Genomic DNA, 17,708 nt, shown 5'->3' with positions numbered 1-17,708 from the left:
CACTTCAGTCCTGCTGGATTTCATCAGAAAGTGCCCAAAAATCCTGCAAGATTTCATCAGAAAGAAGCACAGGACATTCCTCCCCAGCCCAGGGGTACCAGGGCAGGGCAAAGCAGGACATGTTTGCTACACGACGTCCAAATAAAGTAACCACTAAGCAGAACGAGTGAAATCTTTTGGCAGAGGATGCCCGGGGGAGGATGCAGAGCAACCCAACCTTCGCTAGCCTGGGACCCTTCAAAGGTTTTCTGAGAGACCCCAGGTCACGGCACAGGCTCTGCCCTGGCTTTTCCCAGCCCCGAGGATAATTGCCGTCCAGCCGTGACGTACCCTCGCGCTGACCCCGCCGGTCCCAGCCACCCTCCAGGATCTGGCAAGGGCAGATACACAGCTGGACCTCAGGGGGCTCCTAAAAGCAGGTCACGCCGAAACAATAAAGCTTTGTCGGAGGCAAAGAGGGAAGGGAGGCGCGGTCAGCTCCGACGGCTGCCGCGGGATTTACTGCCCGCAGATGGGACGGTGGCTACGGACTAAGCAGTGCCCTGGAGTGGCCAGGAAATGGGGAGCTGGGAAAGTGTTCCCACACTTGGTTTGGGGTTTGGTTTGTATGTCCAGCATCATCCTCAGCTGCAGCAGAGGCTGCTCTCCAGAGACCAGGATTTGGGAGGTCTCGGGTAGGGAAGGAAAGGGTCCAATTCTTTTGGATGCCTCCATCTTCCTGCTGGGATGCCCAAATCTGAATCGAGCCGAGCTGAGCCCCAAAGCAGGGTCTGCTCCCAGGGAGGTTTGCTCTGCCTTACACATCATTAGATCTCATGGTGACCCTGGTTGTGTGGATCCAAACATTTCAGAGGGATCTGGACCTCCGTGCTCCATCCCTGAAAGGGAAGTGTGATGTTGCCATGCATTTATCCATTGTATTTATCCGAGAGGTTAGGAAGGAGCCATAGGAACATGATAAAGAACCTGACCATGTACAAAGAGGTGGTGAAAGACTTTCACAGATAAATGCAGACAAAGATGCTTCATAGGATATAAAGGTTGAGATAAAAGGTATTATTTTTTAGAAGATCACCTAATAAAGTTAATTTCAGCATACAATGACCATCTACCCTAGTGCCTCCTTCTCCAATTTTTTTTGAAAAGACACACAGTTCTTCATTAAGACTCAGAAGCTTCATGCACCAAAAAAAGCTAAACACATTTTCACTTGTCCAATAATGCCATCTGCACTGCATGGGACTTTTTAACAGAAAAATGCATGTTTTCCTTAATCCTTCTGCAAAAACAGGGCAGTTTTCACAACCAAAATTCAGACCAGCCTTGTAGTTCTCTGACCATCCTTGCCCCACCAGGATGCACTTCCCTGGCACAGGGCAGCCCATGAGCCCTCTCAGCACAGCCTGTGGCACTTCCACGAGGCACCCGGGAGAGAAAACCCATTAGAGCTCCCAAGAGCAGAAACATGTTGGAAGCTGGCAATGTCATTAAATGAATATTCATAAATTATTTTGCTACAGAAACAATATTAATATCACACCTTCCACCTTCAAAAGCCCATTGCTGGCAGGGACTCATTAAGTCACCAGACTCCCAGCAAAGGCTGCTCGCAGACTGCTGGTTACACAGAAACTTGGAGACTTTATTAAACATGAGCAATATATTTACTGTAATAGAGTACAAAGCCTGGATTTGGCCACCCTAAAACACCACTTGGAGCTCTGAATCTCCGAATAACCTGATCAAACAAGGCTAATGTGTGCAATATATCTTGGGTGAGTAATATACAGCCACATTTCCTGCTCCATTTACCCAGTTTTAACTACACCTGACCTATTCTTATCCTAATAGAAAACGGCTGCTCTTCTCATTGCCCGTCCTCCTCACATGTTTTTCTGATAATGACCAAAACTAAATCACTTCCCTTTCTCCTAAGTGCTGGGCACCAGCTGTCTTGTGACATTTAACTACAATAAGTCCTTTTGCAGGACCTCCAGGTTAGTTCCTGGGGCCCTGGACCTCTGCCCCTGTGTCCTGTCTCCATCCTGCATCCGGACATGGGAACAAAGGCATTAGATGAGGTGGCAGGCCCTGCACTTCAGTCACATCAACCCCATGTGATGCTACAGCCTGGCAGAAGAGTGGCTGGAAAGCTGCCCACTGGATAAGGACCTGGAGATGCTGGTAGAAGGATCCAAACATGAGGTGAAGTGTGCCCAGGTGGCCAAGAAGGCCAAGGCCACCTGGCTTGTGTCAGCAATAAAGTGGCCAGCAGGACCAGGACAGTGACCATTCCCCTGTGCTGGGCACTGGTGAGGCACCTTAAATCCTGGGGTCAGTTTTGGGGCCCTCATGACAAGAAAGACATTGAGGGGCTGGAGTGTTACTGGAGAAGGGCAACAGAGCTGGGAAAGGGTCTGGAGCACAAGTCTGATGAGGAACAGCTGAGGGAGGCGGGGGGGACTCAGTCTGGAGAAAAGGAGGTTCAAGAAGGATCTTATCACTCTCTACAACTCCCTGACAGGACGTTGTGGCAAGGTGGGGGTTGATCGCTTCTCCAAAGTAACAAGCAACAGAACCAGAGGAAAAGGCCTCAAGTTGCACCAGGGCAGGTTTAGATTGGATATTAGGAACAATTTATTCACCAAAAGGGCTGTCCAGCCCTGGCACAGCTGCCCAGGGCAGTGGTGGAGTCCCCATCCCTGGAGGGATTTAAAAGACATGTAGATGTGTCACTGACAGACATGGTTTAATGGTGGTGCTTGGCAGTGCTGGGTTAACAGTTGGACTCAATGATCTTAAAGATCTTTTCCAACATAAATGATTCCAAGATTCTGTGATCCCAGCCCCACAGGATTTCCCTGTTCTGCCTCACCCAGAAGGCAGGTGGAGGAAAACCTGGGAGCTGCCTCAGCTCTTGCTGCCACTCTTTGCAAGCCCAGGTCTCGCTGCATCAGTGAGGATGCTGCCTGAGAGTGAGCACGACATGTTGCTTCATGCCAGGGGGAGAGGCTCCCCAAAGCCACCAGCATCACCTCACAGAGCAGGTTCAGCTTTGGCAGGGAAAAAATCTGCTTCCAACAGTGTTTTCCCCCCCATGGAGCTTAGCTGGGAGTGATCCATCGAGGTGGATTTAAAGCTTCCTGAGCAGCGTGTTTAAATGGCCAATTTGACCAGAAAATGTGCTTGATTCACAAGCACTGGCTGCGTTTCTGCGGTGCTGAGAAATCACAGCTATATTTCATTATTGTTACTAATTGCTATAAAGTATTATGGGGAGGTGATGGCACAGGCAGAAAGAAATATAAACCATTTGCAGTCTATTGACCCCAGAGAACATTTCCCAAGCTTGCTTAGGGGTGCAGAAATCGGTGCAAATAAATGAGCAAAACCATTTTTCGAAGGAATTAGTGCGTGGCACAAGCAAATTGCAGCAATTGTCTCTCTCCTTTCTAAGTGCTGAATTGCCTCTATAATTCCCCATCATTTAGTTGCATAAATCTTGCACAAATAAACCAGCAATTTGCATATGCACAGAAAAGAAATTATGGAAACACGAGGAAAGAAGTTATATTTTTCCTTCATGAGCTGGAAATAAATATGCATTGCTTACTGCCTAAGCTATGTTTGGCCCAGCTCAGAAATAAAAATATAGGAAACCCTTTAATTTTCAATAATAAATACATATCAGAGGATGAAAAAATATAATTTGTGGCATGTGGAAGCCCATAGTTTCTGGGCTGTCACATCATGAAGTGCGATGGCTGCGGCAGCAGAGCTGGGTGTGCAAGCAGAGGATGCAGCATGATCACAGAAACATAAAATCCCAGAATTATTTGGGTTGGGAAAGACCTAAGAGATCATCTGGTTCCCAGCCCCTGCCATGGGCAGAGGCCCCTCCACTAGACCAGGTTGCTGTGGACCATGGGTGATGCTGATGTCCTCACGACCGTGGCCAAGGGATGCAGCTCCCATGGCTGGTGGGAGGAGCGATGCTGAGGGGTCAGCACAGCTGCCTCTGCTGTGGTTCCATCCAACCCTTGCTGAAATAAATGCAGAGGCTTTGGGGGGAGCAAAAGTCTCTTGAAGGCAACACCCCTTTAAGAATCATCTCTACTTTCAGCCATGAAATGCCTGTTTGTTGTGATTTCTATGGAGGGCTCTGAGCTCTCAGTGCTACAGAAAATGCAGGGCCAAGCCCAGGAGCAATTAAATTATCTCTCTAAATTACTGAGCCATAACGCACCGTCTGGTCTCGGCCCCCACGGGTGGACGGAGGCACCAGTGGGCAGCAGGCGGTGGGAGCGACCCCGACTGTTGGTCATGCTGGTGGAGCCTTCCCAGAGGAGCTAAAGAGCTGTTTCCCATTAACTCCCCATGTGACTGATCTCATTCTGGAATAAGAGGGTGTTATTCCAAAACACCACAATCCTCTTCCAAATGACTTAATCGCATTTGGAATAATGTGCTTTTCTTCCAAAACATTCATAGAGGGAAAAAATCGGGGGTGAAAAAAATCAATCAGAAACAGCCCTTTGGAATAACACCTCGTGCAGCAGAGCTCTCAGTGGGGACGTGTGATACCACACTGGCTTACACAGTTTACTAAATCACTGTCTGCAATAATTCCTGAAGGCTCAGAGAGCAACATGACTGAGAGGCACCTGGCACCTCCTCTTTCCTCACTTTGTCTCCACAGCTTATGGAGCTCCAAAGCAATCCTACTGTGCACTGGTGCTTCATCACCCACCCATGTCTCTCATGGCCCCTCTGGACCACATGTGGCACCTCTCCATGTCATGTGGCACCTCTCCATGTCATGTGGCTGGAGCGTTGTTGCAAACCCACTGCTCAGGGATGTTTCAGTCAGGCCAAGCTGGAAAGCTAAAAGAAGGTAGGAAGACCCAGGTTGTGTGCCCAGGACAAGATGCCACCAACATCCACTGGCTCCCAACTTGCAGCCCTTCTCTTTCTCTGTTCTGCATCCCCCACACCACCAGGGCAGGAAGAGCCTCATGTCAAGGAGGAAGAAGAAGGAGGATGAAAGCAAGAGGTCTCACATCTTTCATTCATTAACTAATCATTCATCTTGCACAACACATGTGCTGATTCATCATAGGTGATCAATACCTTTCTTGAGGCCCCAGGATGATGAACGTCTCTGCTGATATTCAAATGACCTTGAGTGAACAGGGGCAGCTCCCTCAGGCACAGGTCAAAGAGCCAGGACTGAAGAGCTCTGTAAGATGATACGTGGTCCCAAGATCTCCCCATAAGGCACAGAGAAATGTTTTTGGCTAGAAAGCTTCTCCAACAACATGAGGAAAGATTTTAAATCATGAGGAGGCTGAAAGATGATGCTGGATCAAGTGGACCTGGATTTTGTGGGCCAGGTTGGAGTAAATGGCTGTGTCACCTGCCTGCAAAAGGGCAATGTGGTTCTCCATCCCATGCTCTTGCTCTGGGCTTAGTCACCTCATGGCAACTCTGTGTGCAGTCACAGATGGAGTCACAGATTGTGAACTCCATTCCTCATGGAGACCATGAGCCCCACGTGCTCAGTTCCTAAGGTTGTTATCTGTGGCAGTATAAGGACCAGCTCAGTCTCTGCAAATCACTGTTCATCCCTCCAACCCAGCAGGACCCATCCTCTTGCATGAGGAATTTCTGTCCTCAGCCTCAGCTCTCCCCTTTGCCCACTTCCAACAATGCCAGCAGGAAAATAAACCCCAGTTCCCCTCCACACACAATGCAAACCAGGCTCAGCCCTGTGGGCTGCCCGTGGACTACAACATGTAGAGTTTTCCTCACAAAGAGAAAAAAGATAACTAAAGATAACTAAAGCCATTCCCCACCTTCAGAGAAAGTGAAAACCAATCCTTTAAGACAGCTGTTTGTTCTGTAATGCCCCACATTTTGCCCCAAAAACGGTAACTGAAAGAAATGCTGAGAACTGGCAAAGCTCCTACAGCAGTTGTTTGCGTGATTTAGGTTAAAAATAATTGCTGTCCAGGCTTATCTGCCTGACATAAGTAATTAGATCACAGAGTACTTATAAGCTGCCATTTCCTATGAGCATATTTTAACATGGCCTTTATCGTTTGACCTTTATATCTGCAGCGGCTCCATCCACTCCCTGCTCCTGTGATGGATTTATTTCTGAAGATTGGGCTCAGGCTTGCCAGTCCTCGGGCAAGGATGTGGCACACAAGACAATGAGAGCCCCGGCAGGTTTTGCAGCAAGAAGGAGAGATCCTCTCTTCACAAGGAGGGGAAGTGCCAGACCCAGTCCCTGCTGCAGCCCCACCAGAATTAATCTGCAGGGTTACATTTATTGTTTGCACCAAGGGAAGTTACTGATGGGCATTAGAAAGAGTTGGGCAGTGCAGAACTAGTGAGATATGGCAGCACACCCCTAGAAGGGAATGGTTCTTATGAGATATATTCACATATTCATACTTTCCCAAAAAATATTCATACATTTTCCTCCCAAAAATGGAGGTGTGTGAAGATCCCTTCTTGTACAGCTCAAAAACAGGAGATGTGTTTCTCAGCTCAAGGAGGAAGCAAGGCCCTGACTCCCAAAGCCCAGAGGAGGCCAAAAGCAAACAGCCCAGAAGGAAAGGGACCCAAGAGACTCAGATCACAGTCACTATTTTCAGACACATAAAAAGCTACAGGGAGACACTGATCCCATGCACAACAAACCCTGCAGTTGCACAGCAGGTTTTGGAGTCTTTCACAGCTGAACAACTCCGAGTAAATAAAAACCTCCAAAATCTAAGACAATATCAACTACTTTCTTTCTGTTTTTATGAATCCTAGACTTGAGTAGGCTCCCTTTTCCCATCAGCATCCCTTGAGAAGCAATTTGACTTTGCTGGAGCTGTCAGATTTGTAAAACAAGAGATTTCTTTTTTACACCTCACTCAACTTTTTAATGAAATCTTTCCTTTAAAAAAATATTTTCAAACTCACCTCACAACTGATGGATTTGTTTTTCTTTTATTGTCAGAACATTCTTAACAATGCAAAGACCCTAAATTTGAAGAGTAAGCAGGGACTGCTAAAGAGTTGGAGTTTGTATTTTTTGCAGTGGATCTGGGGGACTGATGCTAAGACAGTATTTCAGAGAACCAGCTCAACTCCCATGAAGTGATGGGGGCTCTCCTGCCCAGCTCCTCTGGCACTCCACACCTTTGGAGTATGCGGAAAAGCCAAAGGGGCAATTCATCCCTTGCCACAGACAGGACATGATGTGGACTGAAAAGATGCTGCATCACCCACTCAAACAGGCTTTCCACCAAGTGCTGCCTCCCCACCACATCCTCCCATTTGCCCTGGTTTCCTGCTGGTAGCTCGTGGTGGATTTGATGAGCTGAGAAGGACCATCAGTCCCCCATGAAAGCCAAGGCTGTGTTAGAACTCCAGTTGCTCTCAAAAGTGCTACAGATGGGAAGAGCTGCTGCAAACCAGAGCTGTTTCCCATCAGGTAGGCAAAGCCAAGGGTCTCTCATGAATTCCACAGAAGTTTGTCTTATCTGCAAGTTTGTCTCTTTTAAGGGGAGGCAGAACAGCTCTTAACAGGATCTCAGGGTTGGTTTATCTATCAAGGACAAAATCCTGCAATGAGACGACATCACGGTGAGATTATTTTGTGTTCTCTGAAGGAGAGAGCACAAGATCACCCTGAAATGAGGCTTGTTTCTGTTGAGGTAATGACAGATAATTGGTAACCCCCTTTGCATAGCTGGGTGACCCAGCGAGCACTCCTAAAGAAGAAAAGCAGCAGCATTTCCAAAGGGAAGGAATCCAAGGTCTGATGTGGACTCAATCTGAAAGAAAAACTTCTGGAAAGGATCAGGGCAAGGCCATGAATTTATGAAGTAGTTGTTCGGCTGACTCTAATTTTTAAAGCATTATTATCCTTTTAGCAGGGCTGTCGGGTAGATGGAAGCCAGAGCTGGAGTGATGAAGAGCAGCTGAACAGCGATTTGCAGCAGTTCCTCCTGCCTTCCACACTTCTTTCCTGTAGAGCAGCGAGCCAAATTGCTTGTAACCAGCTTACTGCAGCCCAAAACACTGCAAAAAGGGAAATTTCTGGGCTGGTGGCGTGAAGAATGAAGATGGAGAATGAAAATGAAAAGGGAAGAGAAATGCTAATGGCAAGTCTGGAGACCCACTGGCATTCCAAAGCCCAAAACCAGACAGGTGATGGGAACATTTGCTTCAAATCCCTGGAGATTCTTTCTAGACTGACCCAAATGGGGCAAACCAAAGAGCCACTTCTGCAGATTTAAATGCATTTTGTGTGCCACTGCAGCAAACCCTCACCTTGCTCACAGCTGTATCATCTGAGTTTCTGCAGCAAAAGCAGCACCTCTTTAACCTTCCAGGTGCTCCTATGCCACCTTCCAAGTAATGCAATCAAAACAATCCAGCTAAAAGCACTTAATCTGGCCTAGGCTGAAATGAATTGTTTCTAATAAAACTAAAGCTCTTTGGGACAACTAATGGGTGCTTATTAGTACAGGCAATGGACTATTCAATCAACCATACAGGGAAACTAATGGGGATTGATGGCCAAAATACAAGATGAGGGCTTGCCTCTTTAAATAAACAGCTGATGGGCTGGTGATCAGACTAACCTTAGGTATCTGTGGGGAAAGTTCATAGCTAAATAATAAAGAGATAAACACAATATGCAGAAAGCAGCCTCACTGTGTCCCTGGGGGTTTATTGTTACTGCTGTGGCAGTAGGTGGGTTTCCAGAGATGCTCATCTTTCCAAACAGGATAAGTTTGGGAGAGACAGAGAAGGTAGTGTTATCCAGATGATGCAAGAAAGCAGCTGGAAAACCTCTAAATGAACCTTTGCACTCAGTATGGCCCTTTTTTAAACCACCTAGCAGACAATCCTACCTTCCCTGCTTCATCTCCTCCCTTCAGCAAAGGCTTCCCAAGATTTTTCTACCTTTGTCCTTGAGCTGACAGAGGAATGGAGTGGATTACAGAGCTGAAGGAAGGGTACATGCACCTCTGGGGCTTCCAAGTCACTCTTCCCTGCAGCAAACCATTCCCTGATCTCCACCCTCCCATTTCCTTCCCTTTGAAAGGCCTCCAACCGGATCACAGATGGCAATTCCTATGTGACAGCTCCTAATGTCATTACTGACGACAGACCAGATGTCCAGGGAGGCACATTGCTCCTTTTAACCCAAAATTCATCAAGAGCCTCACCTTTGTAGTTTAGGGTGAGTGTAAAAGTATCTTCATGGGAAGGAGCTGGGGGGCCACACATTTTTTTCCCTCTTGCCTCATTTTTCCTTGGAGGAGGGGAGAGCTTTGCACAGTGTGGCTGGGAGCAACTAAACCCAACACCAAAGGGATCCTGTTCTCAATAGCAGCATCATTAAAATGCTACAAAAATCTCTCTTGAACTTTAAAAGTGCCTGGGAAGGGACATGCTTCGTGTGACAGGGTGTGTATGAGCCTCAAGCCATTACAAAGTGCTGCTCCTGCTCCTCGCTGCATTTTAGGTACAGCATTCCTAGTCAAGAGAAAGAAATAATTCCTATTTTGGGTTATGGAGCAATCCTGATGCCTAATGTATCAGTTTGTCTCCTGCCTGTCAGCTGAATATGACATATTTTTCCATAGATTAAGTGCTGTATCGCTCTCCTGCTGGAAGGCACAGCAGCTGGATAAAAAGGGAATGACACGGGATAAGCGTAAGCGGGAGATGCGGTGTGGGCAAAGCTGGTTAGCACCAGGTAAAAACCCACAGGTGACTTGTTCCCACTAATATTTTAAAGCAGGAGCTCTCATGCTCGTTATCTCTCTTGGAGACAGGGAAAAAATCCCAACAGCCTTTGTGGCAGGGAAGACAAAGCTTTGCTCGGTGGGAGATGTTCTATACAGCATAATGTATGCCGGGAGCAATCCGGGTGTTTTATGGGCCCGGTTAGTGTGAAGTGCAAAACAGGCTTGGGGCTGAGGCTGCATTATTCATGGGGGACCTTAAATATTTCAGTGTGAGGCCGAGGTAGGGAACAGCGTAACAATAGGGTATTGTCCTCTTTCTTCCCCTAAAATCATTGTTTGTGTTCAAGAAGGCAAGCGGGTAATCTTTTCCTTTCAGTGTAATGCCACGCACTGACACACCCCAGGGAAAGCGGGATAACAGGCAGGCAAACCCCACGGTCTCTCCAAGGGAGGGGGAATTGTCCCATCTGAAATATCAGTCCTGTCTTCAGAAGAGGAACAACTCAGTGCCTGACATTTATATTTGGAGATGATTCATCAGTTCTGCTGTGCATGAGGGGACACATCAGCAGGTGGGTGTGCAGACAAGGAAAGTTTCCAGCAGTTTTTCCCCTCCAAAGTAGCAGGATTATTTCCACACCACGCCAATCACTCTCCTGTGTATGACTGACTTATCAGAGACAATGGCTGGTTCATGGCAGGGCAGCAGGAAGCTGCCTTAGAACCTGAAATTGCAGTATTTGGGGTAATGTGGTCAGAGCAGCGAAGGGCAGAGGCAGGTGAGGAGGCAGAGCTGCCTCTCTGCAGATCCACTGCTGCCACCAGCCGGCAACTGGAAACCAGTACAGGGCACATCCCCTACCCGGGAGAGCTAAACCAGGTACAAAGCATACCACCCATGCCAAACCCTCCACTGGCTGTTTCCTCGCTGAAGAGGGATCTTTGGGAGTGAAAAAGAGCAATGCAGCAGACGGGATGCTCAGGCACAGGGGAAGGCTGGACCTCTCCAGGCAAAACTTGCCTTTAAGGGCTGCTTTATCCTCTCTAATGCCACAGAGCTGAGAATCACCAAAGCTCAAGGATGGAGTGAGGGTGTGGACAGGCCTTGCTGTGCCCTGGGTTGGGTATTTGGAGCCCAGCAGCAGTGGGATCACCAGGCAGATTCCTACTCACTGTTCACACAGTGCTGGAGTTGGACCAGCTTTGGTCTGGAGTTCCCCTGCAGACAGTCTGGGTCTCGCTCTTTATCCCCTCAGCTCTAGTGTGGTGTGGAGACTCGTGCAGAGTGAGGTTTGGCCAAACTTCAGATAACCAGTTATTTCAGATAACATGATTCTGGACAGAGCTACATGAAATTCCAGACCTTTCTCACTTCTGTTTCCCTTCCTGCAAAACACCCTGCAAAGATAAATCTTGGCAACTGTCTCTTGCACAAGGTAAAACAGAACAAGCTTCCCAGATCTAACACAGCTGAAGTGCACCAAAATCCTTTTTCTGCTCTATAACCATCAGAAAGAAATTTAAATGGCTTCCCCACCAGTGAGAAACCCTGAGATTTCAGTTCTGATGATTAATCTGTTTCTCTTCCATGTTCCTTCTCAGCTTAGATCAAGGTTCACAGACAGAAATTCAGATTTCACAGCCAGAAAACCTTACACTAGTCCATTGTATCTGTGTATTTGTAACCTGCTACCTGTGCTGTGTTTTTCCTGCATAGAATTGTTCGCATCCAGCCCCTTCTCAAACAAAACTGCACAACTTTTCCTTTGAAATCAGCCTTCCAAAGGTGAAGAGACACAGGGCTCAAACATTTCTGAGGTAACAGCCCTTTATTTGCCAGGAGATGTTGCTGCCTCTGGGACAACTCCTGCACATCCACAGGTCTCTTCCTACAGGACCTACAGGACTACTTTACAGACTTCTCTTTCATTTAGATTAACTGATAATTAACAGAAGATGGAGAACACAAAGATTGCAGCACAGAGCTGGGGAGGACCTGAACATGTCTCATGCAGAACACTCGAGCTTCCTCCAGCAAGAGCATTCCCGAGAGCTGAATCCTGATGCAGCCCCTGCCCTGGGTATCCCCTGTATCATTCCTCTCCTTGAAAAAGCTGCAAAGCTCTCCCCTGGGAAGCAGGACAGAAGCAGTCGGTCCCTCCCTGCTGCAGGGGTGTCCACTCTCCCTGTGCCACCAGGCAGGTGCAGCAGAGCCCTCGGGGTGCTGCCATTCCCAGCTCCCTCCAAAGCCGACCCCAAGGATCTCTCCTGACCCACCCTGCATTGGAGCCCGTGACCTCGACGTGAACTGCTCTATATCCCATATCCAGTCTCCCACTGAGTTTATTTTCTGGTGTGCCAGATCAAAGACTGCTGTAAGGAGAAAATCTATCAAAGGCTCAGCACCCCAAGATAGATCCAGCTCGCTTTTATGTTTACTTTTAACAAGCATGCTCCTTCCTATTGTTCAGCAATCGCTTTAAAATGGATAATTATCAGATTTCCCTATTAATGGGGGAAATCAGGCAGTTGTAAATCTTAAAACATGCTACTATCTGCACACTGCATGTATCACATTAGGGAAAAAACAATCTGTGGAGAAAAGCTATTACAGAGTGACCATGGCTCAGCTCAGCAGCTGGTTTGAATTTCAGCAGAGAATCCCCTCTGCTTCCCAGCATCCCCCAGCCCGGCTCTTCCCACTGCTTGCCTGCAAGCCCTGCAAAACTCCAGTGTCAGCCCTGCACATCACACACTACAGCAATTCTCTGCATCTGAGACAACTGTCAGCTCCTCACTGCATCTGCTTTGTCTTTCATCCAATCCTAGAAAGGTTTGGCTTGGAAGGGACCTTAACAATCATCTTGTTCCACCCTCCTGCCATGGAGAGGAATACCTTCACCTAGACCAAGTTGCTCCAAGCCCCATCCAATGTGTCTAGAAGAAGTGAAAAGTTCTTTTATTCCCCCTACACAGTGACCTACACAGAGCTGAACATGGACTCAAATGACTGGTGGACTGCCTTTCAAGTCCTGGTATCTCCCTTACAGCACAGGGAGCAAAAGAATAAGGGCACATGGACCAAAGGTACAGGTTAAAGCAACAGACTGGCATTCAGGAAATTCCAGGTGAGATTCTGGTCCTCTCCCTCAAAAAGAGTTGGAATCTAAAGTAGCCATGAGGACTAATCTGAGTTTTGCTACAGATTGTGAATACAGATTTACCTTTTGGGTAAGTTGCTTACCCACCCTCAGTTTCCATTCCCCTTGGCTGCTGGGATACTTGTGCCCATTTTGCTGGGGTTTTGCAAAGATTATCTGGCACTTGGAAAGCTCTTAAATCCATGTAACTCACACATAACAATTAAATGTGTTCCTGCTTTTAGATCAGAACTACAGTAATTTAGAGCTGAGCACATTTTGTTTGGATTTTCCTATGGCTGCCAGAATTCACTGAGATGAGTGACAGAGAAATATGATTCATCATATTCATGACTATTTCCAAAACAGTTTACTTTAATCTGAGCAGCTGGAAAAACGTTAAAGGCAAGACTATTTTACCCAGCTGACTTAAGATGGCTGTTTTATTCCACATTTCTGTTTTCAATAAACATCCCAGGACAAAACCATCCCCTGCAGCAGATCTATGCAAAGGACAAAAAGGCGTTAAATCCTAAGGGGGGACGAGGGGAAGAGATAAATAGTTTACTTCTATTATCTTTACCATATGTTCTATTCCAACTGGATACACATAAACAGCATGTAATCTTCAAGCTCAGCTTTAGACTCTTTGAAGTGACCTGACCATAGTACTGATTTATTTCAAACTAACCTTTCTCTTTGAACCCCAGGTCAAGGTTAATTCCATAATAAAACATACCTTATACAGCTGGCTGTTCCAGTGGTGCTAGCAAGGAACGAAGCCCTCAGTCATAAGCATTTGTTTCATTGAGTGTGGTATTGTATTTCTATTTTCCCTTCCCTGTATTAATTTCCTTCACAGACCCTAGTTAAGGGGAAAAAAACCCTCCTTTCCGGTCCATGAGATCAATTTTAAACACACTGGAATTAAATGAAGACATTTAAGCCACATTTCTCTGCTGAAATGCATCCGCCAACACCAGAAACTATTTTTATTATGGTCTATGTTTAATAATCAGATCTTCAATTTCATAAGAAGCCGTAAAGCCACGTCATTCAAACTCCTGCACTGCCAACGACCCTTTCAGTATCTTTTACAAAACCATCTTTGCACTGAATCACAGCAAATCACCAAGGAGAGCTTTTCTATCTACGAAAATAAAATGGGAAATTGGAAATACATTTGAAGGGCACTTCTCAAAAAAGCAAAAAAGAGCTCCTTGCCAGTGCCCCAGCCAGTCTTGCCTGCCTGCAGTAGCAAAAGGAAGAAACCCTCCAAGCAGGGGTGCAAAGGTGTGGGAGAAAGCTTGGGATGTGGGATGTGGGATGGGGGATGCAGTCACTACTGAGGTGCACAACATACTGCAAAGGGGTTGCTCAGCAGGTTGTTTTTAAGAGGACTGGAAAGATTATTTTGAATTTCAGCTTCCAGCCCACAGCACACACTTGCAACACTTAATTAAAAAGCCACAACACCAAAGCTAAGCCAGCAGCTGTTCCATATTTCTCCTGACTCCAAAGCCTTGCCAACATGGTGCCTCCTGGAGCTGTTGGAGAGGGGTGAGCAGCAATCCTCTGGGTTTGGGGCTCCTGCAGGGCATAGGCTGGAAAATCTTACCTCCTGTCAGTAACATCAGAGGGAATTGTGCTTCCCCTCCAAAGGAACAATGACTTTATCCTGGCTTATCCTCACACATTTTGCAGGCTCGAGTCTATGGGGGTTGATGTTTAGCATCAACAGCACACAAAAGTGCAGCTCCCCTAAAACCAGCCCCAAAAGCTTTCAGTGCTTCATCTCTACCTTAGGGGCAGCTTTGTAAAGCAGGGTTTAGATGAGTTTGAGCAGACAGCACTCTCGGGCAGCATCAATACAGCAAACTTGTTATCTCATCAATATCTGTCATTGCGGAACGCAGCTGAGCTTGCTGTAATGGAAGCACCATCCATTTGGAATCCCAAAGGTAGGCATCAGTTTTGGATCAATGCTCTCACAATCTCCATTAACTATTACGATGCCAGTGATGGTTTGGATCTATTTTGGGTTAATTTCTTTATGCCAGGACAAGGCCATAAAATGTCTTCATTGCACTCTTAGAATAAAATAAGAAGTGGTGGCACAGTAAGCCCAGCATCCCCAGAACTGATGTGGTTCCAAGGAAACCCTTTTCCCTCCAGCTCTCCATTCCCATTTCACCATGCTGTCTTTCTCTTCCACCTTCTCCTCTGGAACTGTTGCCTGTCCCCACTCCCTAATCACATGCCAGGATGTGCCCCCCAGCAGAGCCCCAGCTGGCAGTGCCATGTGTGTCCTGCCCTCCACACCACGCTCTGTCCCAACACAACAGCCCTGGGCATGCCGGGAGGTGAAAGATACAGCGTGCAGAAATTCCTGAACAGGAGTGTCTTTCCCTCTCCCAGGGATATCAGCACTACTCCTCCTCTCTCCTCTATCACAACCAGTAGTATCTTAAATGAGGCCACTGGAACTGTAGCAGTTAAAGAGCTAAAAATAACAATGTAAAATTCCATCCAAACGCACTGAAAGAGACATCTCTACCATTTTCTAATCTTCTTAAGCAAGCACCAAAAATTATTACATCTAATGATTTATTAGTGAATGAAATCAGCCAATTAGGCAGCCAAGGACTGATTTTTCAAAAGGATCACACAGAACAATTTAATATCATGGGAGATAATAAACATGTCCTGAGCTGGATCACTGAATGATGTCGCTAACAGCCTGTCAGAGATAGCAGATATTTACAGCAGAATAAGGCACCACATCAGATAAAGTAAAATACATCCTCTCAAGGATATAGAAATATGGAAAGGTATTGCTCCAGCTGCATTTCAAGTCTGGGTAATTTCCATAACTTCTGAGAAAATGCTTTGTGTGGTGCTAAACCTCTTCTTAAGTCACCCATCCATGCTCCTGGCATGAGGGAGACCCTCTGGAGCAAGTAAGGGGAAAATAGCACAGACCTCACAGGCTGGATGATGTTTTAAAGATAAAAATATATACAGACATCTAGTAAATTGGGTAACCTAAACCAAAGATACTTTTAAAATAATTTTGTCTGCATGTTGCCATTAGATGTCAGACCCAAGCAAGTATTTGTGCTGTTCTAGAACTGATGGTTTCCCATTGCAGCCTTGTTCATGCAGCTGTTATTGAAAGATGCTTTTCTGATAAACTGGCAAAAAGCAAGTAAATAAACCTATAACTCAATTTGATTTATATACACCATTGTGAAATAATTTACACTTTAATGTTGCTGTGCCCAGCCTATGGTCTATCTGGTTCTATCTGGAATTTGGAAACCTCCTTATACTCCCCAGCCATTTGAGTGGGTGAGTTAAAAACAGGAACTCTGCAATTGAATGAAGTTCACAATTTGTTTGCTTTGATACCAGACAGGATGTAACAGCTGGTGTTCCTGTTTACTGTGGGGAAGGCTGCAAATTGCACCTCCAGCAATCTCTGGAGCTGTGAGATGAGAGCCCAGTATCCACAACTGACCTTAATGTTTTTATGAGTATCTGGAATAGTCTGGTGCCTGCATCAGTTGCTCCATGGATATGTGCAATATTCCTCCTGAATGAAGAAACCAAGAAAGGTGTTAGAAGACATCCAATATTTATGTATTTCCAAAGTTGTACTCAGGAGACCAACAGTGTTTGGGTTGAGGGGACCTCCACCCTGATCGTGGTGATTTCCAAGATATTTTGGAAATGGGGAGATGCTTCACAGCACTAGCACTGCACCAGAATTCCAGGGAGGAACACTGAGCCCCGACCTCAGGCAACACAGTGAATGCCACCTGGTGAAACCTCTGGCAAGAGGTTCAACTGAAAAGTAAATTCCTCTCCCTTAATCCTGCAACGCCAGCTTGCAGAGATGAGTCAAACAAACCTGGACTCATTCTCAAGACTGCAAGTTTAGATGATAAAAGGAACTGTTGAAGAGTAATGACATCTACATGTTTTTGACATAAGTAAGTCTGTTAAAATTAGAGCTCTATAAAGCCAATTTGACACAAACAGCAGCTTCCCTGGATGACCTGTCTGGCTGATCTGCATTGCAGTTCCACATGAATGCAATGACCAAGCTGTGAGCCTGAATCTGCCATCATAGAATCATAGAATCAACTGGGTTAGAAAAGACCTCTGAGATCATCAAGTCCAACCCTTGGTCCAACTCCAGTCCCTTTACCAGATCATGGCACTCAGTGCCACGGCCAAGTTCAGTTTAAAAACCTCCAGGGATGGGGAATCCACCCCCTCTCTGGGCAGGCCATTCCAATGCCTGATTGCTCTCTCTGGAAAGAAGTTTTTTTTCTGATCTCCAACCTAAATTTCCCCTGGCAGAATTTGAGCCCATTGTGCCCCCTTGTCCTGTTGCTGAGTGCCTGGGAGAAGAGACCAACCCCCACCTGGCCAGAACTTCCCTTCAGGCAGTTCCAGACAGTGCTGAGGTCACCTCTGAGCCTCCTCTTCTCCAGGCTAAACACCCACAGCTCCCTCAGCCTCTCCCCACAGCTCTTGTGCTTCAGTCCCTTCTCCAGCCTCGTTGCTCTTCTCTGGACCTGCTCCAGCACCTCAATATCTTTCCTGAACATGCCCCAGCCTGGAGCCCCCTGACGCCATGCAGGGCATGGGGCACACGGTCATGGTGGGACTCACACCCCATGCACTGCCACTGTTCCCCCACTGTCTTCTGCCCTGGAGTCCTGACGTGCTGCTGTCACAGACACTGAGAGCTGGGCTGCCCCTCTGTGTCCTCCCTGCCCCATGGGCCTCTCCT

The 17,708-nt window shown here is 46.8% G+C and overlaps 1 long non-coding RNA gene across 3 annotated transcripts in view; it reads right to left on the bottom strand.

Annotated features, from left to right (window-relative positions):
• Positions 1-17,708, bottom strand: part of LOC139678135 (uncharacterized) — a 31,733-nt gene that overhangs the window by 12,863 nt on the left and 1,162 nt on the right. For all 3 annotated transcript variants that reach the window (XR_011698965.1, XR_011698963.1, XR_011698964.1), the window contains exon 2: positions 16,425-16,499. This is a non-coding gene — a long non-coding RNA (uncharacterized lncRNA). The remainder of the gene's footprint in view (positions 1-16,424; positions 16,500-17,708) is intronic.

Source organism: Pithys albifrons, chromosome 13 (genome assembly GCF_047495875.1).
Source record: "Pithys albifrons albifrons isolate INPA30051 chromosome 13, PitAlb_v1, whole genome shotgun sequence".
Taxonomy (NCBI): domain Eukaryota; kingdom Metazoa; phylum Chordata; class Aves; order Passeriformes; family Thamnophilidae; genus Pithys; species Pithys albifrons.
Note: the sequence above shows the minus strand (reverse complement) of the source record. Positions and strands in the feature narration are given on the sequence as shown.